Source organism: Prinia subflava, chromosome 9, assembly GCF_021018805.1.
Source record: "Prinia subflava isolate CZ2003 ecotype Zambia chromosome 9, Cam_Psub_1.2, whole genome shotgun sequence".
Lineage (NCBI taxonomy): Eukaryota > Metazoa > Chordata > Aves > Passeriformes > Cisticolidae > Prinia > Prinia subflava.
This window is the reverse complement of record NC_086255.1, coordinates 3307414-3321639: the sequence shown is the minus strand read 5'-3', so window position 1 is coordinate 3321639 and position 14226 is coordinate 3307414. Positions and strand designations below refer to the sequence as shown.

General features: G+C 49.3%; 1 long non-coding RNA gene across 2 annotated transcripts; it reads right to left on the bottom strand.

Annotated features, from left to right (window-relative positions):
• Positions 1–526: 526 nt before the first annotated feature.
• On the bottom strand, positions 527–13811 carry LOC134554527 (uncharacterized). 2 transcript variants are annotated; one of them, XR_010081276.1, is made up of 4 exons: positions 13569–13811; positions 5127–5208; positions 2381–3096; positions 527–1724 (listed from the first exon to the last, which is right to left on the bottom strand). It is a non-coding gene; the product is annotated as an uncharacterized LOC134554527 (long non-coding RNA). The 2 variants fall into 2 exon arrangements; XR_010081275.1 differs by having other exon boundaries at positions 527–3096.
• Between the last annotated feature and the right edge of the window lie 415 nt (positions 13812–14226).

Here is a 14226-nt window from a genome sequence, read left to right as displayed (position 1 = left end):
CATTACCCTCTCCCTACCTGTACTAAATTAAGCAAAAATAACTTTGGGAAAAATGAGATGTTAAAATTGCCACTCTTTTACTGAGTGTTTCCACCTTTAAACATCTCGTGCTCTGGTTTTATCTGTTTTACATTGTTCTCATTAGCCTTAACTGGATGGATTTTTGGTTTGGAGTGTTGCAATCCCTGGAACAGAGACCTTGCTGAGGAGTCACCGCCTGTGAGCACCTGTGGCTCAGGTGTGGACGTGTGTGGATGCTGGAATCAGAACTGACAGGCTGGCAGCCACTGTCTGCATTTTTATTCTGCACAGAAACCTGCCAAATGTACATCTCTGACAAAGCAGTTAAATGTGACAATAAAATCTTATTTAATCCTAACATTTTAATGCCTGTCAGGTTCCCCGTTGGTGGAGGAGCTCCCTGGGAAGCAGGAGTGGTTTGTTCAGCCTGGTCTGCCTGGGGAGCTGAGGGGATGTGGCAGAGGGAGTATTCTGTGCTTCACACAGGTGCTTGTGTTTATACAAGATCCTTGAATCCTGGAGTTATTTAACATAAAATATTAAAAGTTCTGCTTGGTTTTCCATGCACCATGTAGGTGGGAAAGGTGTGTCATCCTGTCCTCCAGCCAGTGCCACCTGCAGCTATTTTCATTCACCATAACTGCTGACTCATAAGAACAAAGGCTGTGGCTTTATGAATTTTTTTTAATGTAAGTAATATTCTGGCAAAAATACACTTTTTTAGACTTTGCAGTTTTCATGACAGTCCTGTTAAAAACAACAATGGTGGGTTGTGATCCATCAGAAGGCCATAGGGAGCAGCTTTAATCCGAAATTGTGGAAATTCTGACTCCTGTTGGTGGTTCCCAGGAGCAGGGCCTGTAGCTGTGTCCTCTAATAGGGAGGCAGCATTGAGGAGAAACTACTGAAAATTGGCTTCTGTGTCCTTCAGTTCCACATCCTGGAGTTTCCCTGGTACAATGAAATATTTTGTGGTTGATTGTGAGAAACCTGGAACTGCATTTTCCTTTATTTCCAGATTTACTGTCATTCCTCCTCTGACTGTTGATGGGAAGAAGAACAGGGATGCACCATATGGGAAGCTTCAGTGAATTAGAACTATCACATATGCTTACAAAAGGAGGCATCATCAAATATTTCTGAAATTAGCTTGGATTGACACTCTGGGAGTCTCCAAGGCCTGTCTTTGCTTACGGGGTGGAAGATGTTGGCAGAAAGACTTGGGAGCATTGTTAATTTGGGAATATTCATGACTGTGCAGGTTTGGAGTTCATGGCTCACACCTCTGGGGACATTTCACTGCCTCTGACATGTCCTGAGTTAAAATGTGAAGAGAAGCTGTTACTGTTGGTGTACATCAAGATAAGATAAGCAAACTGATAAAACTCCTGTTAAGTGGAAAGATGCTTCTGAGTACACCGAATATAACTAGAACCAGTCTGAAATTTTGCTTTTTTTGGTGCTGCAAGGTTTATTTTAAGGGTTTTTTTTGATAACAGACTTGCTGTGCTTGGTTCTTCCATGGTTCTGCCTCTGAGCAGTCTGTAGATGAGCTAAAAAGGTGTTGGTTTCTGACTTCCTTTGAGGTGAATCTTCCTCTGGCTTTCTTCTCTCCAATATCTGTGGTTTCACACACACATTTCTCTGTCACGTTAGATTTGTGGGGGTATTTGCATGTACCTTTATAGTGCTCTCTTCTGTAGCTTATGGGAAGAAACCAGAATTTAATTAGAGTTTCATTAGTACCCCGGTAAGTACTTGGACACCTTCCAGTGCCTGAAGGGACTCCAGGAGAGCTGGAGAGGGGCTTTGGGCAAGGGCCTGGAGGGACAGGACACAGGGAATGGCTTGGAGCTGAAGGAGTGGAGATTTAGATGGGATATTGGGCAGGAATTGTTCCCTGTGAGGGTGGGCAGGCCCTGGCACAGGGTGCCCAGAGCAGCTGTGGCTGCCCCTGGATCCCTGGCAGTGCCCAAGGCCAGGCTGGACCCTGGGGCTGGAGCAGCCTGGGACAGTGGGAGGTGTCCCATGGCAGTGGTGGAACTTGATAATCTTTAAGGTTCCTTCCAACCTGAACCATTCTGGGGTTCTATGAGCTGTCCCAGCCTGTGGTCAGGACTGTGACAGGAGTTTCCTGAGGCTCAAATTCCCGTTTGTGCCCCTGAGGGGCTCCTGCAGAGCTCTCACCACTGTACCTGTCACACCTCATGGAACCGAGAGCAAGAATGTTCAAATGTTGACTCTTGGTTTTCTTCTCTTCACCCTTACCTATAAATAACCTTACACTGTGTAGCAGCATCTTGGCTGAAGTTCCTAAAAGAACAAAAAAAGGAGATTCCTTTGCTGTGAACAAAAATACCTGGATTGCCCTCTGGGAATGGCCGGTGTTATTCCCACTGGAGGACGCAGAGAGGTTTCAAAGGCAGGGAGAGCAGAAGTTCAGGAGACCTCGCTTCACCAGGGCTCCAGCCTGGGAGATTCTTCTCCTTATTCTGAGAGAATTCCAGGCTCAACTTCCCAGGGCAAGCCCTGCAGATGAAGGTGGATGTCAAAGCAGGTCAGCCGGATCCAGTCAGAGTCACCCTCAGGAAAGAAGGGATCATCACAATCGCATCAGCTCGTGCTGTGGGTGGCTCAGGAGCAAATCCAGCAGCAGGCTGCATGCCAGTGGAAATCTAGGAGGTTTTTCCACCTAGGAAAGTCGTTCTTTCCTCTTTCTGACCTTTAAAGAAGATGGTAACTTGCACACCCTTGTCTTTTCCCTAGGCATCATCCAGAGAAAGCAAAACACCTTATTGCCTTTTCCAGGGGTATCGGGGAGAGCTCTGCAGAAGGAGCTCGAGGCCACCAAGGCTGGGAAGGCTGCTCTGCAGCACTCCAGGTCACTGCAGGGCTTTGCTTTCATTATTTCCATCTCTCCTCAGATCCTGTTGTTCCCTGCTCCAGCCTGTGCCAGCACCAGGGCGGTCAGTACTCACCTGGCATTAAAGAGAAGAGAGGCTTGCTCCCCTGATGTGGATTCATGTGCCAGGTATTTATTTCCTCTTTATTGGAGAAGGTGTTAGGAAGGGAAACCTAAAAATCCACAAGAGACAAGTCAGTAACAGAACAAACACACTGGTGTTTTGAAATCTTTCCATTATAAGCAAGGTTTTTTTAAAACTTTTACCGGGTTTGTTTTCCTGCTCAACATTTTGCTTTGGGCAAATGTGGGGTTTTTTTCCAAAGGAGGAAAAATAGCACTGCTAAAAGTTTTCCCTTCAGAAGGCCCATTTCAACCATGGGGATTGTTCCAACAATTTGTTTAGTGCCAGTTTGTGATTTTTAACACATTTTCAAGAGCGAGAGGCTGCTGTAGCTGTGAGCAGGGATCATTGGTGGTCTGTAATATTAATAAGGAATAGCCAATTTTAGCCATAAATACAGTCACATTAAATAAAATACTCGTACTCATCCCTTATGGGAAAAGTCCTTTAAATTGGATAATATCACTCAAATGCTGTGGCTGTAACTTTTTAGCCTGAGCTGAGTTCCCAGCTGAGAGGCAGCACAGAAAGCACTGCTGGTGTCCAGCAAAGGTTTTATTTAAACCTGTAGAGAGGTTTGAGTTGTACAGTATGAAATGTTTGGGCTTGGAGAGGGCCTTAAAGCTCAGTGTCTGCAATAATCCAAGGTTTTGGCATGCAGGAAGGGGAATGCTGACATCAGGCATTGTTAATAATGTCACTTGTTAATAATGACCCTTAATGCAGGGATGTTAAATTTAATACAGCCTGGACACTTGGAAGAACAGAAAGCTGAGCAGCCGTGCAAGGTGGGAGGTTTGATTCCCACAGAAATGGATCCTTGCTTTCAGCAGGTGCTGTTGGGCAGGTCCCTCCTGTTCCTCTGACTCGGCAGCACTCGGCTGCAGGTTGCATCCCTGGTGGAGCCCCTGCAGTCCCAGGAAACGTGAGGAATGCAATGTCCCTGCTCCTGAGGGCAGCCAGGTACTGCAGGGAGCCCAGGGAGCCCAGGGGGAATTATTATTTTATTATTTTAACAGGGAACACAGGGTGGAATTGCAGACAGCTGCACCCACAGTGTCACAGCTGCACAGCGGGGTCTGCCTGCCCTGTGCAAACAGGATTAGGGAGAGGATGGAGAACACTCCTGCTCCCTTCAGCAAGGGACACCTCGGGCTCTTTTAATCCTAGATCCCGTCTTGAATTTCGAAGTGCTCTGCAATAAATCCCTGAACAGAGAATGAGGAGAAACTCTGAGCAGAGGGACCAAGGGCTGAGCTCCCGGGAGTGCCCATCCTGGAGCTCCACAGCCCTCACACTCCTCAGCCTGCTGGAGAAGTGCTGGTGGGATGAGGGATGTGCCAGTTATCCTTACAAAAGCCTGATCCAGGCCTTTAGGTGGGATTAAGGCTGTTACTTTAGCAGCAGGATTCTCACCTATTCCTGCTCAGTCCTTTGGCTGCTCGGTGGGGGTGCCTGAGGGGGGTTTGCTCTTGCTCTGCTGTTTTTATGTGGTTGTGAATTGTCCAGACCCGGGTGAATTTTTGGCTTTGGCACATTTAAGGGATCTTAACCCAGCAGGACCAACCATGGTGCCTTTCCCTATTATGGATGTGTGAAGCCCACTGCTGCTATTCCCATTTTTAACTGCTCTCCTACAGGTTGCTACCAGGGAATGTTTGCTTTCTGAGCTGTTGGTTTTGCACAAAAATCCTTAAACCAAGATTTTATACCCAAATCCAAACATTGCCTGTTGAGCCCATCTCCAAAAATGTATAATATTTAATTATAATATATCTGTGCCTTGCTGCTGGAAGAGCAGGGAGTTTGCAGGGATGAAGGAGCAGGGAAAGGCACTGAGGCGTTAGCAGGGAGTCAGTGAGCACTGCTGTGAAAAATCACCCTGTTCATGCTGGCACTTCCCACTGAGCTGCTCACCCATGGACGGGAGAGGCTGGGGAACCTCTCAGTTCATTTATCAAAGCACTTGCAATTCAAAGCAGGTGAAGCACTAAAAAAGTATCGAGCAGTGAGAGATCATTTCTCCAGCTGGTGTGGGTGCTCTGTGTGCAGTCGATGGGGACAGGGGCTGGGACTTACCCTGGGCATTTCTTCTGTGCTGGTGTTCCCGAGGAAGGAGATTGATTCTGCCAGGCTTAAAAAACATCCTTGGCCTTCAGTGCTGTGGGAAGGGTAATTTCAAAACCAAGTATTTGTTGATGGTGTGGAATTAACCCCCAGGCTTTCCATGGGCTTGCCTCCCTCAGACAGTGGTTTCCAGACCCCAGGAGCTCCCAGTGCCAGACCCAGACCTGCAGTGAGTCCTGTGTAGCTGGAGTGACCAGGGCAGATGAGGCAGAGCTGTAGGATTGCTCTGATCTTCAGCTTCAGCTGGCACAGGTTACAGCCTGTGTCCCAGAAATCCACCTTTGTAATACCCAGCAGTGCACGGAAAGCTGAGTGATTCCCCTCATCTAGTTGTCCTAGAAACTCCACTGCAGCTTATTTCATCCTGGCCCTTGGGAGTCACATCTGAGAATTCCCTTCTCAGCACGGGAATTGGGTCGGTGTCGAGTCCCTGGTAACCACGAGCTCACAGCACGTGGCTTCTCCACTTGGCTGGAATATATTTTTCTCTGTTTCATTGTTCATGTCCTTGTCATTAAGTACAATTGTTTTGATTTTATTTTTCCATTTCATGCTTAGGGTTGATTTGAGGGCACTACAGAATCAGATGGGGCAGCCACAGCTTTTCTGAGCAACCTGGGGCTTTCCCTCCTGGGGACCTGCAGCAAGCACAGCCAGGCCCTCCACTGCTCTGCCTCACATTTTCTTTATTTCTACTGCTTTTGGCAATGATCACTTTTAATGCCTTTGGATAATTCTTAGCTGTAACTGCACAGTCATTGTGGGGGGGAATGATAATCAAAGCGTCTCTGATTCGAACACCCCGTGCTTTTCCCTTTTCCAGAAATACCCGTGCAGACTGACACCTGCTATTGTGCTGAGGCTCTTTTTGCTTCAGCAAACTTCTCTGCAGATGTTTCATCTACTCTTCCTTTTTTTTTTTTTTTGGTTGCAGTTACAAAAGGCACTGACTCAAGTCTTTCAGAGTTGTCATTTCAGAAATGGATTCGGAATAACAACAAAAAAAAGGGGGGGTAGTTCAGGGGAAAGTGAGAGCATGCAAAAGAACTGAAGTTAAGCACAACTTTTTACAGGTGCTGGAAGAGGAAACCTGCACTTTTATCATCCCTTCAGAACCCGTATTTCAGGATGATTTAGGTAAGGAAAACACCTTGGGGAAAACCAAGCAGTGTTTGGGAAGAGCTGGTGCTGGCAGCAGGTGCTGCACTCGGGGCAGAGGAAGGGCCGGAATTCCATCAGAAATGGAATTACAGGGGAGCTGGGATGTCAGGGAGGCCCTGGAGAGGGAGCAGCGGGAGCTGGCTGGGTGCTGGCTCTGGAGGGGGCACAGGGCTGCCTGTGGGACACTGTGGGACACCGTGGGACACCGTGGGACACTGTGACACACTGTGGGACACCGTGGGACGCCGTGGGACACCGTGGGACACCGTGGGACACTGTGGGACACTGTGACACACTGTGGGACACCGTGGGACACCGTGGGACACTGTGACACACTGTGGGACACTGTGGGACACTGTGGGACACCGTGGGACACCGTGGGACACTGTGGGACACTGTGACACACTGTGGGACACCGTGGGACACCGTGGGACACCGTGGGACACTGTGACACACTGTGGGACACTGTGGGACACTGTGGGACACCGTGGGACACCATGGGACACCATGGGACACCGTGACACTGTGACACACCCTGGGACACTGTGACACACCGTGGGACACTGTGACACACTGTGGAACACAGTGGAACACTCTGGGACACCGTGGGACACTGTGACACACCCTGGGACACTGTGACACACCATGGGACCCCGTGGGACACTGTGACACACCGTGGGACACTGTGACACACCATGGGACACCGTGGGACACTGTGACACACTGTGACACACTGTGACACACTGTGGGACACTGTGACACACCCTGGGACACTGTGACACACCGTGGGACACCGTGACACACTGTGACACACCGTGGGACGCCGTGGCTGCCCGCCTGCTGCTGCCAGCCCGTCGCAGCCCCTGCCAGCTGCCCCGAGGGAGATGGGGGGTGCTGGCTGCCATCGGTAAAGCTGCGTGACCACCCCCCTTCAGTCAGTGACAACTGCTGCCTGCAGCAAGGCTTGGGCTGCCTGCCCTCGGGGGGAGGCTGCAGCACTGCAAAGCACAGTCGTGAAAACCCACTCTAAAAAAGAATGAGGGGTTTTTAAAATAGGTTTTAAACTATTAATGTCCTTTATTTGCTACAAAACCCCAGCTGCAGGTTTGATGTTGTTTTCTGCATTTTAATAAAGTCTTCAGAGGACACTCAGTGACAGCAACAAGTATTTGAAGCCCAGGGAAGGGGATCTGTTTGAAGACACAAAGACCAAAGGTCGGCTGCTGGGACAAGGTAAGGTCCCCATGTCACCTGGCCTGTGTCTGATGAAAGATAAACGGGTGTTTGTTCTCAGAGTGTGACCTGGTAATTTCTGATTTCATGACTAGAAGGATGGATGAGCTACTGAGCCCTTGGGCAGCTTCACTCGGTCTCCTCTTGGAGCTCCTGATTTTTCATGGGCTGCTCCACTGCTACCCCAGTGCAGGTGGAGTAGGTGATCATGTAGGTTCCCTGTATCCTGATTTTTCATGGGCTGCTCCACTGCTATCCCACGGGTGGAGTAGGTGATCATTTAGGTTCCCTGTATCCTGACATCATAAGGATGACTTATCCTGATAAGGATACGACATGCTGAGCACAGTGGGGGTGTTCAGCCTGGGGAACAAAAGGCTCTGGGCAGACCTGGGAGCCCCTTTCAGCACTGAAAGGGCTCCAGGAGAGCTGGAAAGGGACTTTGGACAAGGGTCTGGAGTGACAGGGCAAGGAGAAATGGCTTCACACTGAGGGTTAGAGGGAATGTAGGGAAGGAATCCTTCCCTGTGAGGGTGGGCAGGCCCTGGCACAGGGTGCCCAGAGCAGCTGTGGCTGCCCCTGCATCCCTGGCAGTGCCCAGGGCCAGGCTGGACACTGGGGCTGGAGCAGCCTGGGACAGTGGGAGGTGTCCCTGCCCATGGCAGAGAGGGTGGAATGAGAAGTGCTGGTTTTGAAGACCCCTTCCAGCTCAAACCTTCTGTGGTTCCATGAAATGCAGCGCCCTGACACCTTGCCCAGGGCCGTGCCAGCCCCGTGGGCTCCAGGGAGCTCCAGCCACAGACCGAGTGTGAGGCTCAGAGGTGGTGACACACCACAGGCAGCAGGAGCAGGGCCCAGGATGCAGCTCAGGCAAAGGGGAGAGAGCTCCAAAGAGGTGAGAGGCTCATTGTTGCTACTGGCAACATCTCTGGGTTTGTGTTTGATGAGGCGTGGGAAGGCAGGAGGAGGTTGGTTCATCCATCCACGGCTCCCGTAGGATGGGAACGTGTCTGCCACCCATTTTCAGCTGAGCTCAATACAGAATCTAAACTGGTATTGATCAGGAATTCTCTATTTAAGCCATTTTGAGAGAAAAGCCCTTTCAGTCCACAGTGAACCTTTCCTGCCGTATTTTGAGGTTAATCAACAGTTTTCATCCTTTATGAAAAATCTTGAAGCACACATACTCTGTCTTAGTGAAGTTCTCTCTCACTTAGAAACCCTCTCCATCCCTACTATTTTCTGAAGCAAAACAATTACAATCAGAGGTTGTTTTGCATTCCTATATAGCTATTTTTTAAAGTTAATTTAAAAAACGGCACAGATAATTTTACCATGGGAATATTTTAATACACACACTGGTTTTCCCCAGACAGGGTAAGTATTATTTCTGTCTTGCAATGGGTTTGCTGAGGTTCCCATGCACTGGGGTGGTGCCATCCCTCTGGATTTGCCCTGGGAGCTCAGCACTGCCCCGGGCCCTGGCTCTGCCCAGCACATCCTTTCTCCCATCCTGCTTTCCCCCTGCTCCCTGCAGCATCAGCATCTCCCTGCCAAGCATTCCCCAGCCCCAGGAAAGGGGATAATAACGCTGTGCCATGCATGAGGATTAATATTTTAAAGTGGGTTGAGGTTAAAGGGTTACATGGGTCTGATCTGTGCTGCTGGAGGTCAGCAGAAGCTTTAGGATAAGGATGGCGTAATAGTACTTTAAAAAATAATTATGGTTTATTCTTTTGAAATCCAATTATTTCCTGGAAGAACAGAGGGTGGTTTTAGTGTAATGGCCATGGAAGTCGATTATAGGAGATGCAAACCCTGCATGGCCCACAGTGCCTGCACCAGCCCTGGTGCCTCCCCTCCCCAGCACACAAAATTCTGCTTGCAGGGGAGTTTATAGTAAGCCCTGTGCTGCATAAATATTAAAACACATCATCAGATCATTGCCCACATGTTACATTTTCCTTTGCAGGGCTGGTTTTTGCTCTCAGCTGTGGCACAGGGTGCCGTGCAGCCAGCCCCAGCCCACACAGCCCCGGGGGATCTGTCCCTTGGAAACTGTCACATGTTCCTGCGGCTCGGACATCGCCTCCTGCGTGGGTACCCGAGCCTGGCCTGCAGATAAATTCCCAGACATGGGAAAAAGAAGCAGCTGCCTCTTGGCCGGTCCTTCAGCCATGCAGACTGATGGCCCACCTGCAGGCTGTGCCCCAGGGCTGGGGGGCAGTAATTTAGTGCCCTTTTCCTTCCTCACAATCATGTAAGGATCCTGTATGGACTCAGGTGAATCTGCACTGGATGATGCCTGGTTAAAGAGCCAGGGATCACCCACCCCAGCACACCTGAGTGTGCAAACACAACTCCTGTGCAGTGACTCCATCCCTGCTTTTGTCCTGTGGATGAACAGGCAGCCCTGGCCCTGCTGGTGTTCGGTGTCACTTTGTTGGGACACGCTGCCCATCCCCTCATGGGATGTGCTGCATTATTCATCAGAGAGATGAAAAACTGGAGGAGCTGTTGTTGGTCATGTTCAAACTCTCCGTTCCTGCAGCATTGAAAGGAGCACTCATTACCTGTCTCCTCTTTCAGATCCAGTTTGCCAGGGTGAATATTTCCTGGGAAGCTCTGGAGGGCTCCTCAGGGCCGGGATGATTTATTTATAGGAATGACCTTACAGCCACTTGGAAGCCTGTCTGCTGACATTTGTGAGTACTTGTGCAAGAAACTCCCTGTGTTTCCAATTCCCCATCCAATCTGAAAAAGTTTTTGCAGCCTGTTTTACAGTAGAGTGAACCACTGCATGTCACAGCTGGATTTCTCTGTGGCTCACTCAGGCCCCTGGCTGGTTTTCCACACCTGTGTTTTCCTGTTTCCTCTCCAGATCCAAAGCCTGGTTCCCTCTCCAGATCCTGGCCAGCTGCACAGAGCAGCATTGCTGTGTTTTCCTGCAGGCTGCAGTGGGATGCACATTCCCTTTCTGCTGCAGCATTTTCACCAATTAAGCTGGGAACATCACCAGGGTGACCCAGCACCACCCAAACCTGCTGTGGCTCTGGCCAGGGCAGATTATTGAAGTGCAGGTTCATGATCCATGGGATTGGCCACACAAAGCTCCAGGCACGTTCAGGAGTCCCTGAGCTTCCTGGGGCAATGTGACTGAGCTTTTTGTGTCCTCTTTATAAACAGCCAGGCTGGGCTCACCCAGAAGGGTTTTGTTTGTACCCGCTGTGAAGGGCTTTAAATAGCTCCTGACAATTAATTTAGGAATTTGAACAGAGAAAGAGCTAGTAAATGTCTTTGGAAAAGGTCTGGTTATTGCAGTGGGAGAGCAGGGACAGGGACAGGGAGGTGTGGGTGCAGAGGGACAGATGTGTGGCTGCCCAAGCACAATGGGTGTGCAGTGAAAAATCTCTTCTGACCACTGCTCTGTATTGGGGGAGGCAAACTTAGGGCTGTATCTTCTGCTGGAGCTGTTAAAATTCTCCAGTTTGGGATCTCTGTTTGTGAACCATTTATCACTTCATGTGGCTAAGAGCAGAGAAAAACAAATTACCCTAAAACTCATCACTGAGTCGCTGCCATGGGACAGGGATCAGAATTTGGCATCTGGCGCTCACCTCCTTTCGGGGATCTCGGAATTGTTGGTTCCCAGGCATCTCCCTGAGACCCTTCATCAATCCCCTCTGTCCCCAAATTCCACAGGCAGCCTGAACAGTCCTTGCACCGTGCCTGCCCTCACTGGGCAGACCAGAAATTCAGCCAAGGGCTGCATCAGCAGGGAACCAGAAGAAAACACTAAAATCCCTCACAGAAGGGTGGGAGAGCCAAGCAGATCCCATGTTCCAGCTGCAGAGAAACACTGAGCATGAGGCAGGGCATGGTGGATCCCATTGGTTCCACCTGGGAATAAACACATTCCTGCCTGGCACAGCCAACCCCTTAACAGGCTTCGGGCTTCATGCAGGGCAAACACTGATCTCTGCGAAGCAAAAGCCTCACAAATGCTCCAGGAAAAAGCATGTGGTTTATTCCTAGGGGGAGAAGAGGGACAGCTAAGGGAGAGTGAAGCAGAAGGGTGCCAGGGTGGCAGGAGGGCTTTGGGGAGGGGATGGCAGGTGACATGGACAGGGAGCAGTGGCAGGGCTGGACGCTGACCTGGAAGCCACATGGGCTGTGCTGATGCTGGCAGTCATTGCAGCTGCCAGCCAGGGGGACGTGGGGCTGCAGCCTTCCCTGGTTTGGGAAGTGATTTATAAAAACTCCCTGGTTTGGGGAGTGTTTATTGCCCCCATGTCCCCACTCTGCTCCTGCAGGACCGTGTTGGTCACCAGAGCTGTTTAATCCTCTATAATCTGCTTTGGAATATGAGGAATGCTTCATCCCATCCACACACTCCCAGATGATAAAGGACCTGTCTCAGAAAGGTCCACTTCAATTATTGTCAGGTATTTGATATTCTGCAGTAGAAGCTGAGATGGTCCATGACCTCTGAGGCATCTGAGTGAGAAATGATGGTGATGCTCCATTTAGATGAGGCAGATACTCAGCCTGGCTGGAAACCTTCTGACAGTGAGGTGAACTAAACAGCTAACAGCTTTTAAAGTGTCGTGATGATGAAAGGATTATTAAATTCTGAAGGTGGGACCAGGTCTTGACCCTTGTCTTGGGTTAATTGTCTTCTGTGGGGACAGTCCAGGACCTGGTGCTGTTCAGAGGGTTGTTCCAAGGGTCTACATTGGGGCAAAGGGAGAAAAACTACTTATCTGCCACTTGGACCAGGGGTGGGAGTTATCTGACAAGCTGTAATTTGAAATCTCCAAAGTCTAGGAGAGAGCAGTCCTTTTAAAGTCTCAAACTGGTGGCAGTTCCAAGCTGGGACATCATGTGCCGTTAGGGAATGGAAATTCAGTCATGCAAAACAGCTAAACATAACAACTGCTAAAAGAGAGCCTGGTTTGTGGAAGAAAATAGGGAGACTGCCTATAAATTTATTCTCTCCTGTCCTGCAGGAGCTTTTTGGAAATTCCCATTTAAACAAAGCACAGGTTAACCCCTGGTTGGGAGAATCCCTAAAACCCTGCCCTGCCCCAGAGCTTCCCAATGCCTCTGTGTGGTTAAGGGTTAAATCCTGAAACCCAGCTCTCTGTGAAGTGTCTCAACCACCTCTAAATCAGGTGAATTGGACTTGGAACCTGTCTTTACACTCTTCATCAGAGATCGGCTTCCATCTTATTTCAGAGAATTTCTGCTGAAATATGTGAGTTCGGAAAATTTTTATTACTGAAAATCTGAAAGTACAATTTTCCCCCAGTTTGGCTCACAGACAATATCAGTGTATTGTGTGGCCCTGACCACACACATAACTGATGGGGTAAACAAGGAAAGTTTATCTCACATCTGACTTAGCAGGGGTTGTGGTGACCTACCCACAAGGTTTGTTTGAGCATTTTGCTTTTCACATGTTGTAATTTTGTTTTTTTCCTTGCAAAGCCATATCTACACTTGACAAAACAAAAGGACAGAGGCACGAGTGTGAGTGTACCACAGAACCCCCTCAGCAATCCGTGGTTCCCAGCTTCACACAGCTCTTTAAATCCTGCTCATTTTCAGTCCTGCATGGGGTTTCAATAGGGTTTCTCACCCGTCTACAGAGGAGAGGAGAATTTTCCTCCTAGTAACAAATATTTGTTATTTTAGCTTCTGGTCACCACAAACACTTAATCAATATTTTTAATTGAAATTTAATTTATTTAATTTATTCAATAAATAATTAAATAATTAAACAATTAACTTAATTAATTATTTGATAATTTATTTTATTTAATTGTTGTTGTTGTTGTTGGGTTTTTTGTGCCAGACCTCCTCATTTCTTCCCCTTGCACTGATTTTTCACGCCTATGTATGATTCATTTAATCCTTCCCAAAAGACTGTAGGAAATTAGATTAACGAGGCAAATTAACAAACCAGCATAGCTGTGAGACCTCATACACTTTACTTACCAAGCACAGCACATCATCCTTCACTCAGAAGCCCAGGACAAGTTATAAGTGAACAGATTTTGGTTCTGCGTGGCCACTGCCAACGTGGGAATGCCGCAGGAATTGGGTGGCTGTGCCCTGGGTGCTGAGGCAGGGGATGGCCACAGCTCGGGAGTGGAGGTTGCTGGCTGCCCCGAGCCTGCCAGGAAATGCTCTGGAGATTTTATCTCAGCCATTGTAACCCCACAACAATGAACCATTAGAGCTGGACCCGAGCCCGAGCGCTTGGAAGGGTGACAGACCTCACCTCTGCGGGGACTCGCAGCACAGCTTGGGGCTTTATCCGCCAGCCCCAAAGTGACTCAGCCCCCACAGCCTCGCTGGGCCAGTCTGGGGCTCTGCACCCTTCTCTGGGGTTCGAGGTGTTCTCCATCATCAGGCACACGGAGATGCCCGGGGTGCCCCATCTGCTGAGGTCAGGGAAAAGCACCCCGGGCTGTGCACAGGAGCAGCTCAGGAGCAGCTCAAGAGCAGTTCAGGAGCAGCTCAAGAGCAGTTCAGGAGCAGCTCAGGAGCAGTTCAGGAGCAGCTCAGGAGCAGCACAGGAGCATTCAGGAGCAGTTCAGGAGCAGCTCAGGAGCAGCTCAGGAGCAGTTCAGGAGTAGCTCAGGAGCAGCTC